Consider the following 13750-nt stretch of genomic DNA (forward strand, 5'->3'; position numbering starts at 1 on the left):
TCTGAAAACGTGGACATTGAAGGACACGAGCTATAGGGGGACATTGGACACATATTGCTCCTTTTCCTTACTCAGTCTTGACACCGATCCAGCTCAGCGCATGACCGTACAGAGACTGCTGTAGTCTGTTAGAGGGGACTTCTAACAGCTGTTTTATCAATATTTGTTTGATACCCCTATATGTGTATTTGTGTGCGGGACATTTCTAGGACTTTGAAAGTTTCTTCAAGTGCAGTCCCAAAAACCATCAAGCGCTATGATGAAACTGGCTCTCATGAGGACCGCCAGAGGAAAGGAAGACCCAGAGTTATCTCTGCTGCAGAGGATAAGTTCATTAGAGTTTCCAGCCTCAGAAATTTCAGTCAAAGTAACTGCTTCACAGAGTTCAAGAAATAGACACATCTCAACATCAACTGTTCAGAGAAGACTGTGTGAATCAGTCCTTCATGGTCGAATTGCTGCAAAGAAACCACTACTAAAGGACACCAATAATAAGAAGAGACTTGCTTGGGCCAAGAAACACGAGCAATGGACATTAGACCGGTGGAAATCTGTCCTTTGGTCTGGAGTCCAAATGAGAAATTTTTGGTTCCAACCACCGTGTCTTTGTGAGACGCAGAGTAGATGAAAGGGTGATCTCCGCATGTATGGTTCCCCCCGTGAAGCATGGAGGAGGAGGTGTGATGGTGTGGGGATGCTTTGCTGGTGAAACTGTCTGTGATTTATTTTGAATTCAAGGCACACTTAACCAGCATGACTACCACAGCATTCTGCAGCGATACGCCATCTCATCTGGTTTGCACTTAGTGGGACTATTATTTGTTTTTCAACACGACAATGACCCAACACACCTCCAGGCTGTGTAAGGGCTATTTGACCGAGAAGGAGAGTGATGGAGTGCTGCCTCGGATGACCTGGCCTCCACAATCACCCGACCTCAACCCAATTGAGATGGTTTGGGATGAGTTGGACTGCAGAGTGAAGGAAAAGCAGCCAACAAGTGCCCAGCATATGCGGGAACGCCTTCAAGACTGTTGGAAATGCATTCCAGGTGAAGCTAGTGTGCAAAGCTGTCAAGGCAAAGGGTGGCTACTTTGAAGACTATAAAATCGAAAATAATTTGATTTGTTTCACACATTTTTGGTTACTACATAATTCCATATGTGTTATTTGATAGTTTTGATGTTTTCACTATTATTGTTTGTTTTATTTTCCTGTTTATACTGAATTTATTATTACTTGAACTGTGTATGTATTTCTTACTTTTGAAGTGCAGACCATACATGTACCCCCTACCAAAAAATGAAATAAAAATAAAAACTTTTTAGGATGCCTACTGGTATTGCCTTGTGTATTGAGAAGTGTGCACATTTAAGAGATTGGATGTAAGAAAACTTGAGCTCACCCTGTGACAGACAGTTACAGTTATCTCAGCAGCAACTGTATAACAGTCATGTATGATCAATCTAAATAGCATTAGAACTGCATGGAAAATATTATTCCATGTGACAGCTGGAGGGAATATAGCAATCAAGACACAATCAACAACAATGTCCTGGTATATAGGGACCCACAGCTACTCATGTCTAAAAGAACCATTCAATCACCATTTGCCTGATTGGATTAATCTTCTGAATAGGATCCATTTCTCCTGGATTCTAGCAAACATACCATCAGGCGATTGGAAACACCATTCTCTCTGTGATGCACCACCGTGGGCTTGTGTGAATCATTGAAAGACAACATTTGATTGCATGTAAACATTTGCTCATCAGTTCATAGGAAGTAAGCCCTCTCCACTGTGTTGCACGGATGCCTACAGGCATGATCAGAGCACTTCTTGGGTGTTGTTGCTAGGATACAAAACTTTTACTGTGAATCACAGTGGACATGATGAGGTTTGTGCAGTCCTGAAACTCGAAATGCTTCGCACCATTCCACACACTGTGTACTCCAAAAATACTTGGGATGCAAGGCAGTGTAACATCTAATGAGAAAAGCAGAGTGGCTCAGAGTGGAAAAGTAGTGCACCTTTGGAGGAAATAGGATGCCTGCGGAGGTGTAGGTATCCACAGACTCACACGTTTCCACTGCTGACAGGGAAAGGCATGTTTTCTACAGTGTACAGCCGGTTATTCCATGTAGGCAATCTCCTTTTCATGTTCTGACTGGACTTTGTACTGTTAAGCCTATACAGCCTATACTGTAGCTGGCAGTGAAATCAATGTAACTTGTAGTAAATTGCTTACAACATGTATAATCTGAGAGTACATTAGCTATTCGCTGGGGCAAGTGGGGACACTTCAGGCTAAGGAGTAAGTTTCACACATCCCCATGTGCAACAAAGGCTTAATCTGTGTCCAGGAAACCACCCCTTAGACTTTTCATTGGAGGCTGTGATACATTTTCAAGTGGTTCCTAAATAGGTTTCTATTGAGGGATTTTAACTCAAATGTGTCAACCTAAAACATCTGACTTTCCGCTGGGACCTACCTGATATCTACTCACTGTGTGTATTATCTTGCTTCTAAAGGTCAATCATCAATAATGTATTCAACAATGGGAATGTAATGTAGCCAGGCCTGTACTACACAAATAATGCAATATTTGTAGTACTGTATTGTGTTAGACAGTACAGTTTTCTATACTGAAAAAACAAACTACTCACATTTCAACTATATTTAATCTTCTGAAGGTATTATAGAAGCCAGTTTGAAGGTAAAAAAAAGAAGCTAAATGTACCAAGATGTTGACTCTGGTACGTTTTGTTCTACAACAAATCTTCACAATGCCTGGGAATGGAAAATGAAGCTCTGAGCTGCACTGTAGGCTAATGGAGCAATCTGCAGATAACAGCACATCCTCATCTGCTGTTAACCAAGTAACAGCACATCCTCCCCTGCTGTTAACCAGATAACAGCACATCCTCCCCTGATGAGACACATCCTCCCGTGCTTCTACACCTGCATTACTAGCTGTTTGGGGTTATAGGCTGGGTTTCTGTACAGCACTTCGAGATATTAGCTGATGTACGAAGGGCTATATAAAATAAACTTGATTGATTGATTGATTGATGAGACAAAGATGGTAATGGTATTATCACCCAGTTGGGAATATTAACGGATCATTATACGGTGATAAACTCCCCAGATCAGCATAAATATCATACAGTTAGACAAACCACATTTTTACATGTGTGCTAGACATTGGTGGAAATATATTGTTATTGATGCTTTGTTACAGTTTTTTCCAACTGCTTACACACAAAATCTTTTCATGTCACACGATTTTTGAAACCTCTCACTCAAAGTGCAAAACTACCAACCAAATATCCAAAACCATAAGCTATTTCTCAGCCTTTGACTCAGTTGTCAATTCCATAAAACACTTTTTTCAAAACACTACACACAATTCTCTACCTAAAAACACAAAAATCTAACAGGAAGTGACTTGCTTTCCTTTTCCAAACACAACCAATCAAAATGCTACACTTATTCACCAGGTCACAAACACACTCCTCACATGTGCAAACACTAATAGCTTAACTGATCACTAAACAATCACTGCTTTACTGTAGTATAGGCCTATAAATAGGTCAAAGGTCAGATTACCTGTTTTGAACAATGGATGCCAACAATGGACAGAGAGCAAGAGGAGTAGGAGGGAGAGGAAGAGGAAGAAGAGGACGAGGGCAAAGAAGAGAAGGAAGGAGAGCCATCTCTGATGAGATTAGGGCAACACTTGTTGATCATGTGATCAACCACGGTTTGACCATGAGAGAGGCTGGACTGAGAGTCCAGTCCAATTTGAGTCGATTTACAATATAATAATTCGAACCTTCAGAAATGAGAACAGAACAGAACCTTCAGAAATGAGAACAGGTATGCAACTATCTAATGACTATTTTAGCATTACAGTAATGTACTGTAAAATACGTATGACTGCATAGTATTGCATAAACATTTGTAACTTTAAGCCATCCATTTACTGCACTGCATTGAATGAATGAGGTTGGTTATCATGCTGTACTACATTTTTTGTACATTGTTTACAGTTCCTATGCTGAACACATACTGTGTTTGAATTCTGTACAGAGTGGAAAGGCAAAGACATCATGGAGAACGAGGACGCTTGTTTACAGATGTACAAGAGACTGCAATTATAAATATGGTTTTGGCCATCAATGCAATTAGGATTCGAGAGATAAGAGAGCATATCTTGAATAATGACACCATATTTAACAACATCAATGCTGTAAGCCTGTCGACCATACAACGCATCCTCCAACGGCACCGAGTGACGATGAAACAACTTTACAAGGTGCCATTTGAGAGAAACTCTGACCGAGTCAAGAATATGCGACATGACTTTGTAGAGGTATGCATGCAACACTACTTCCAGTACTTCAGACATACCATATTTACTCATCTGTATATCCTTTTGTCTGTTACAGAGAGTATTGGAGCTGGATGCCCATGTAATTCGCCATGAATTTATTTATGTGGATGAGGTTGGCTTCAACCTCACCAAAACCAGGCGCTGTGGAAGAAATGTAATAGGACAGAGGGCAATTACCAATGTCCCTGGACAGCGTGGGGGTAATATAACTAGATGTGCTGCCATCACTCAAAACGGGGTCCTCCATCACAATACAACACCGGCCATATGCTGACTTTTCTGGATGCAATTTACACAATGCTTGTCCCGGATCCAGATCTGCTATATTTGTGGTTTTATGAGACAATGTTAGTTTTCACCGGGCTGTTCTGGTCCAAAACTGGTTTGCCAGCCATCCACAATTTGTAGTTTTGTACCTACCCCCATATTCACCTTTTCTAAATCCCATAGAGGAATTCTTCTCAGCCTGGCGCTGGAAAGTGTATGATCGCCAACCCTATGCCGCATGCCGCTTCTCCAGGCAATGGAGGACGCATGTGGGGACATAGAGGTTGCCTCTGTCCAATGTTGGATACGCCATGCTAGGAGATACTTCCCTCGATGTTTGGCAAGAGAAAACGTATCTTGTGATGTGGACGAAGTATTGTGGCCAGACCCAGGCCAGAGAAGAGAAAAGATGAAGCGTAGCTTAGCACTGCTGACTGCCCCCCCCCCCTACCAATTCCTGGACTGCCCCCCCAGGACCCCACACACACAATTGTGTTCTTTACTGTATTCTAAAGAATATACTTTTGGTTTACATATTTTTATGGTTTTGTTGTATGCTACTGTATACAACAGTAATGTTTGGCCTAAAAAATATTTTCTGTTTCTACATTGCATTGGTGTTTTTACAGTGTACTTGTTACACCTCTCAGGAGATTACTTTCACTGTAGAACATTGTATTGAAATGTAGATATAAGCCTATAAAAGACCAAAGAGCTTTAGATTTAGAACAAAAACGTACTATTATGAAAGCAGTGTTTGCCATTTGATGCAAATGCTTAATTCTGACATGTGTTTATGGCATTTTGAATGCAGTGTTACATTTTGAGGGAGGTGTGAGGCATTTTGCATTTTGTGTGTGCAGTTTTGGGAATTGTGTGTAGAGTTTTGAAAAAAGGAGACAGTTTTGAAAAAGTGTGTAAGCAGTTGGAAAAAACTGTAACACAGACTAAAATAGATGTTCTAGATGGCAAATAATGATTACAGGACAAGGTATAGCCATAATCCATTGCAAACACACCAAGATGCATAAGTCCACATTTAAATGTCATAACATGTCAAATATAATTACATGCCTTGGTGGTGGGGGTGGGGCATTAGTGATGAACTGACTGTAAATGGTCCAAATAGTTAATGATGTGGGATTGCAGAGCATGCTGGCACATTTGATAATCCCCCTGTAATGAGAATACACTGGATATCACTGGCTTTGTTCATATTCCGGCATTACACACTGAGCTTATTAATGATCACAACAGTAACCATAGAGCCACGAGGCAGGACACGACTACCAGGCATGCAGTCTCCTATTTCCCTTTTACTGCAGTGGGATAAATCAGTGTTTGAAACAAATGTATACACCTCACACACATGGTTATGAGCTTAAAAAATAGAAGACACCTGTACCATGTCAGATATAGAGTTTTAAATGTATTAAATAATGAGTGTGCATCCCAGTATTACACTTTATATACATCACAGAAGACTGATATATAACAAAACTGTTTGGCATTGAAACATCGGATTTTCAACTGGATTTTTGAAATAATATTTATAAATTCATTTTTTTAAATGTTAATATTCCACCCAATAGGTCACCTTACTGCAGGAAACGGCTACAGAAGAAGACAAATAAGAATAAGAAAGCCTCAGTAAGGCTGTTCCTAAAGGGAACCCTATTCACTATTTAGTGCACTACTTTTGACTAGGGCCCATAGGGCTCTGTTCACTATACCGTGCATTTGGAAAGTATTCAGACCCGTTGACTTTTTCCACATTTTGTTATGTTACAGGCTTATTCTAAAATTGATTAAATTGTTATTTTTTTTCTCATCAATCTACACACAATAACCCATACTGACAAAGCAAAAACAGGTTTTTAGAAAAAAATAATGTTGTAAAAACTGAAATATCACATTTACATAAGTATTCAGACCCTTTACTCAGTACTTTGTTGAAGCACTTTTGGCAGCGACTACAGCCTCGAGTCTTCTTGGGTATGACTCTACAAGCTTGTCACACCTGTATTTGGGAAGTTTCCATATGGTCGACTTCAATTACTATTTATTTAGTTTCATTCCACAATGGTATTACATTTCTTCAATATCAACTCACAGGGGTAAAGAAGTGTCCCCACTAGACATTGATTTCAAACAGTTAATTTAGAATCGGATAGAGCGAGAGGTCGAATAGAATGTTCTATATAGAGAGAGACAGGTCATTTTAGTAGTATGCAATACAGAGCATTCAGAAAGTATTCAGAGCCCTTTTAATTTTTCCACATTTTGTTACATTATAGCCTTATTCTAAAATTGATTAAATGTATTTAAATTGATCAATCTACACATAACACTAATGACAAAGCAAAAACAGGTTTTTAGAAATTTTTGCATGATATGCCATTTACATAAGTATTCAGACCCTTTACTTAGCACTTTGTTGAAGCACCTTTGGCAGCGATTTACAGCCTTGAGTTTTCTTGGGTATGACGCTATAAGCTTGGCACACCTGTATTTGGGGAGTTTCTCCATTCTCTGCAGATCTTCTCAAGCTCTGTCAGGTTGGATGGGGAGTGTCGCTGCACAGCTATTTTCAGGTCTGTCAGCAAATGTTCGATCGGGTTCAGGTCTGGGCTCTGGCTGGGACACTCAAGGACATTGAAACTTGTTGCGAAGCCACTCCTGCATTGGCTTGGCTGTGTGCTTAGGGTCGTTGTCCTTTTGGAAGGTGAACCTTCGCCCCAGTCTGAGGTCCTAAGTGCTCTGGAGCAGATTTTCATCAAGGATCTCTCTGTACTTTGCTCCATTCATCTTTGCCATGATCCTGACTAGTCTCCCAGTCCCTGGCACTGAAAAACCTCCCCACAGCATGATGCTGCCACCACCATACTTCACCGTAGGGACGGTCCCAGGTTTCCTCCAAACGTGACTCTTGGCATTCAGGCCAAAGAGTTAAATCTTGGTTTCATCAGAACAGAGAATCTTGTTTCTCATGGTCTGAGTCCTTTAGATGTCTTTTGAGGGTCTTTTGGCAAACTCCGAGTGGGCTGTGATGTACCTTTTACAGAGTAGTGTCTTCCGTCTGGCCACTCTACCATAAAGGCCTGATTGGTGGAGTGCTGCAGAAATGGTTGTTCTTCTGCAAGGTTCTCCCATCTCCACAGAGGAATTCTGGAGCTCAGTCAGAGTGACCATCGGGTTCTTGGTCAACTCCCTGACCAAGGCCCTTCTCCCCCAATTGCTCAGTTTGGCTGGGCGACCTTCTCTAAGAAGTGTCTTGGTGGTTCCAAACTACTTCCATTTAAGAATGATGGAGGCCACTGTGTTTTTGGGGACCTTCAATGCTGCACACCTTTTTGGTACCCTTCCCCAGATCTGTGCCTCGACACAATCCTGTCTCGGCGCTCTACGGACAATTACTTCGACCTCATAGCTTGGGTTTTGCTCTGACATGCACTGTCAACTGTGAGACATTTTATAGACAGGTATGTGCCTTTCCAAATCATATCCAATCAATAGAATTTACCGTAGGTGAACTCCAATCAAGTTGTAGGAACATTTCAAGAAAGATCAATGGAAACAAGATGCACCTGAGCTCCATTTCAAGAATCATAGCAAAGGGTCTGAATACTTATCTAAATAAGGAATTTAATTTTTTTTGCAAACATTTCTGAAAATCAGTTTTTGCTTTGTATTATGGAGTATTGGGTGTATTGATGGTAAAAAAAAAATATATTTAATCAATTTTAGAATAAGGCTGTAACGTAGCAAAATGTGGTAAAGGGGAAGGGGTCTGGGATACAAACCATGTCCCCACACTGGAAGAATACACTGCACCCTATCAACAGATCAATGCCATTACTAATTAGTCTCATAAAAACATGACAAATAAATAAAAGTGATGAATGTATATAGCCTACAGTTACAGTATGTAAGCTTGTGTACATGTATGGGTTCAGGCCTAAAGGAGACATGGGTTTATGGGAGAAATTATGAGATGGGTGTTGATTGCACAGTGGTTTGTTGGCAGGGCAGGGGTGGAACATATCACAGGTGAGTGCCACCCTCAGGTCAAACAGACTGCTGTGTTATTACAGATCAGACAAGGCCCAAGGCTGGGTGGCATGTACATATATACGGCATGTTAGGTTAGATACTGGATACCTTCTACCAGTCTGATCACATGGAAGACCGAATCATGAGATTTATAGTAGTAATCTAACAAGCAATTCTCAACATTTTCGTCATGATATTTTCAACTCTTCAACCACATATAATTTTGCATTTGATATATTTTATTATGGGAGTGAACATTAAGAACATTTTGGCATTGCTTTTATGCATATTTTTCCTCTTCTCCTCTGTACTGGCATTGTAAATCTTGACCATATCTGTTAAATATTATTGTATTAATTTGACAGTGACTCCCAGAGAACCCATTAAAAGACTTTAATATGAATAATTTGACAGCTGTAAAATCGGATAATGACTTCTGAGAAACGTAGCTGATGGACAGAAATAACAGGGTATTTTTAGCCACTTGTTAAACCAAGGGAAAGTGGGAGGCAGCCAACTATAACCTCAGTAATTATCTTATCTTTTGTGCATTTGGAAAAGACAGTCATCCAATTTTCTTTGATCGTGAGGGAAAGAGAAGGAAAGCTAATTCTAGACTCAGGAGTTGCACCTGAAAAACGACTTTGGAGTCTTACTGATAATGTTACTGGAAAACTAATTTACAGAAATTTTAATTTATTACTAAATACACCAACGTGTTCCAGTGGCAGTATCCATTATTTTGGTTCTATTGCTAGCTTGATTAAGTCACTGGACTTTCATACACACAAACAGACCATTTTGTTTGCCAGATAGCAGAGGCGTGGACTCCAGTCACATGACTTGGACGCAAGTAACAAATTTGATGACTTGATAGAAAATAAAATAAATATCTCCAGATTTGACTTGGACTTGGAACCTCAAGACACAGGACTCGACTTTGACTTGAAACTAATGACTTGAAATGGTTTTGTCACTTCTTTTGTGGCACAGGGTCTCCGTGGATTAGGCCTATTTTCCACGCAGCCAGAGAGAGTATCACATATTCAAAAAAAACTAATTGGCTAGTAAAACGCACACTGATTGGACCAGCAAACTGTCAATCAATACAGGTGGAATAAGGGTAAACTAGTGCACTGAGAAGGTTTTAGGGGGCTGCGAGTGTGAAACTTAATGTGGAAAATATATATTTTTCCATATATAGACTATTTGAATAGGCTACATATAGTCTACCATTTGTATCTTATATTTATACCTGTGCTTATTCGATGTTGTCACTAACATAGGCCTACGGCATTGCATCAAATTCTTGTTTCAAAAACATCTAATCTGTGCTTCAGAATCCAAAAATTGTACGTTTTAACTGTTGACCAATGACCAGTTATCAACATTGGCGCACATATCCAAATTAGTAGCCAGGTTTCAATCCTATTGACGACAGATTTTCATGCGAATATTCTAAAATCTGCATTAAACAATGTGAGCATATTCCCACCAGTTTCAATCAAATGTATTTATTGGGGATAAAAGGCTGTGCGTGATGACGTGTTGCATATAAACAGTTATTGGGGATAAAAGGCTGTGCGTGTTGATGTAGTGCACATAAAAATAACTTTTGAGATTAAAATCCCATGTACTGAATAAAAAATATATTCAATGAGTTTCCATCACATTTTAAACTCAACTGATGTTTTTGTTACAAAAACTGTTGCGGTATATAACAAACGTGCCCAGTCCGGTCTTGGCACATGACTCTAACCAACAGGTTGCAGATACAGTGCGAGTAGGCTACCTACATTATGAGATTATTACGGATAAGAGCAATATTTTTAATGGTCAAACTGCAGCCAAGAATTGATCACCGTGCACGTCCACCACCCTGTGAAGTTCATTGATAATTGATTTAATCTGCAGCCTAATAAACTGCATAGTTTCCTGAGTCGTAGTGAGAGGATCACACATCATATCATCAAGTGACTCCCAATTTACTTCGATATGATGGAATATCATATCAATATTTGCGCATGAAGGCATTTCCATCGCCATTTCTCTTATAATTAATTTCACCAACACAAAAAGATCCCACCATGTCTGTCGGCATTTATAAAATTGTACCGGCATATCCTTTTTCCATCAACTCGGTCTTGACTGTTTTCATGCATCAGGTAATTCATCCTCATTAAATTGTTGGATGGAAACCTGATTGGTGACCAGACATTTTCTTTGGTTTTGCCTGGAAAAAAGTAGAGTAGCCTAACTACATTCATATTATCCATAAAAATACAGTTTAGCAATCTGCTACGGATGCATCTTTGCCAGAACTTGAAACCTGCTGATTTCATGGATCATTTTCATATTTCAGAAAGACCTAGTTTGGGTGGGTTAATTATATAGCCCTACCTGTGGTCGGTACTGGCTATATGATTAAAGATACTGTACACTACATGAACAAAAGTATATCATGGGCATTAATATAGCCTCCACTCTGTTAGGAAGGCTTTCCACTAGATTTTGGAACATTGCTGTCGGGACTTGCTTCCATTCAGCCACAAGAGCATTAGTGAGGTCGGGCACTGATGTTGAGCGATTAGGCCTGGCTCGCAGTCGGCGTTCCAATTCATCCCAAAGGTGTTCGATGGGGTTGAGGTCAGGGCTCTGTGCAGGCCTGTCAAGTTCTTCCATATAGATCTCAACAAACCATTTCTGTATGGATCTCACTTTGTGCATGGGGCATTGTCATGCTGAAACAGGAAAGGGTCTTCCCCAAACTGTTGCCACAAAGTTGGAGGCACAGAATAATCTAGAATGTAATTGTATGCTGTAGTTTTAGGATTTCCCTTGACTGGAACTAAGGGGCTTAGCCCAAACCATGAAAAACAGCCCCAGACCATTATTCCCGCTCCATCAAACTTTACAGTTGGCACTATGCATTGAGGCAGGTAGTATTGGTGCAATTTGGAACTTGGTAGTGAGTGTTGGAACCGAGAACAGATGATTTTTACACGCTATGAGCTTCAGCGGTTCCGTTCTGTGTTTGGTCTACCACTTCACAGAAATTTTACAAACTGACTTGTTGGTAAGGTGGCATCCTATGACGGTGCCACATTGAAAGTCACTGAGCTCTTCAGTATGGCCATTCTACTGCCAATGTTTGTCAATGGAGATTGCATGGCTGTGTGCTCGACTTTATACAACTGTCAGCAACGGGTGTGGCTGAAATAGCCAAATCCACTAATTTGAAGGGGTGTCCACATATTTTTGTACATATAGTGTCGCTGTAACATTGCACTACCTTAAATAGTTCCAGTAAACCCAGAGACACCTCTTCACTGTTGACGTTGAGACTGGTGTTTTGCGGGTACTATTTAAAAAACCTGCCAGCTGAGGACTTGTGAGGCGTCTGTTTCTTACAATAGACTCACTAATGTACTTGTCCTCTTGCTCAGTTGTGCACCGGGGCCTCCCACTCCTCTTTCTATTCTGGTTAGAGCCAGTTTGCGCTGTTCTGTGAAGGGAGTAGTAGTAGTACAAGTAGTACACAGTGTTGTACGAGATCTTCAGTTTCTTGGCAATTTCTCACATGGAATAGCCTTCATGTCTCAGAACAAGAATAGACTGACGAGTTTCAGAAGAAAGTGCTTTGTTTCTGGCCATTTTGAGCCCGTAATTGAACCCACAAGTGCTGATGCTCCAGATACTCTACTAGTGTAAAGAAGGCCAGTTTTATTGCTTCTTTAATTAGGACAACAGTTTTCAGCTGTGCTACAAAAAGATGCCATTACTATTTCTCTCTATAGTGACTTCGTCCCACCTCTGCCAGATAGGCTACCTTGCAAGTGAGGCAAAGCCTTTATATAAGGATTAGGCTAGTTTAATGTTTATTTTCCAAGTCTGTTGTATCTAGAGATAACTGAGTGGCCAAATTCAATATCTTTGAATGAATTAATTATATTTTATATCGAGGACATTACCTCTTAGATTGAATGGTCATGACAGATGTAGTCTAATAATTTGTCAAATAGGAAAATAAACCATAGAGACAATATTTATGATCAATGCCTCCTTTCAGCAAGAAGGGGTGGCAGGTAGCCTAGTGGTTGGGTCAGTAATTAAAAGGTTGCTGGATCGAATTCTCGAGCTGACAAGGTAAAAATCTGTTGTTCTGCCCCTGAATAAGGTAGATAACCCACTATTCCCTGGTAGGCTGTCATTGTAAATAAGAATTTATTCTTAATTGACTTCCCAGGTAATGTAAAGTTCATATAAAAAATGAAGAGCATAGATATTCTCTCCAAGTGGTTCTCCGACAGAGGACGCTATTACGCCTTCGACACGTGTTGTTGTCCTCCGGGTTCCCATAAATCAATTTTGTAGTTTATTTTGGCACCGACTTTAACCCAGCAGTAAAATCTCGCGTAATTTGGTCAGCTGACACACTGCCACTGGACAGGGCCGTTGCCAGTGAGTTGCTTGCATCAAAGATTGTGAACTCTGTGCGGCTTGCATCGTGTTATACCTCTGTGGCTTGCAAAGCTATTAGCTAGTAACAGAGGACATACAAAAAGATCCGGGAAAGGGGTGTCGTCTGAAAGTTGGAAACTGTGAAAGAAACGACTGAAGTAAGGAACTTTTAGTGAACACATATATCGTTATCACTATTCCGCTCTTATAGCATTAGCTAGTTAACTTCCGCGTGTGTAGCTAGCTAACGTTAGCTGGCTAGCTAACGTAGCTAAGTCACAAACCCAGCCAACTAACGTTAGCTAGTTAACTAAGTTAATAACTCTAGGAACGTGTATTTGTTTGGTAGTTAACTAGAAGGCACAGCCCATGCAATATTTCTTGCAGTTCGTATCAATTGGGTTTTCCGGTTAGCTAGATATCTAACGTTACCTCACAGATAGCAATAAGGCCGGTTATTTATACAAATCCTTGGTTACCTAGCTACGTAGCTAGCTAACGTTAGCACAAAGACCGTAGCAAACAGTTGCAAACGTTTTGAAACGGAAACCGTCTACTCCAAACGTAAAAC

At 40.3% G+C, this 13750-nt stretch overlaps 1 protein-coding gene across 3 annotated transcripts in view; it reads left to right on the forward strand.

The window, feature by feature from the left end:
• The first annotated feature begins 13146 nt into the window (after window positions 1–13146).
• Window positions 13147–13750, forward strand: part of LOC129858186 (ecto-NOX disulfide-thiol exchanger 2-like) — a 321149-nt gene continuing 320545 nt past the window's right edge. For all 3 annotated transcript variants that reach the window (XM_055927213.1, XM_055927216.1, XM_055927214.1), the window contains exon 1: window positions 13147–13337. The gene's annotated coding sequence lies outside the window, so the exon portion shown is untranslated. The remainder of the gene's footprint in view (window positions 13338–13750) is intronic.

This window comes from Salvelinus fontinalis, chromosome 6 (assembly GCF_029448725.1).
Source record: "Salvelinus fontinalis isolate EN_2023a chromosome 6, ASM2944872v1, whole genome shotgun sequence".
NCBI classification, from domain to species: domain Eukaryota; kingdom Metazoa; phylum Chordata; class Actinopteri; order Salmoniformes; family Salmonidae; genus Salvelinus; species Salvelinus fontinalis.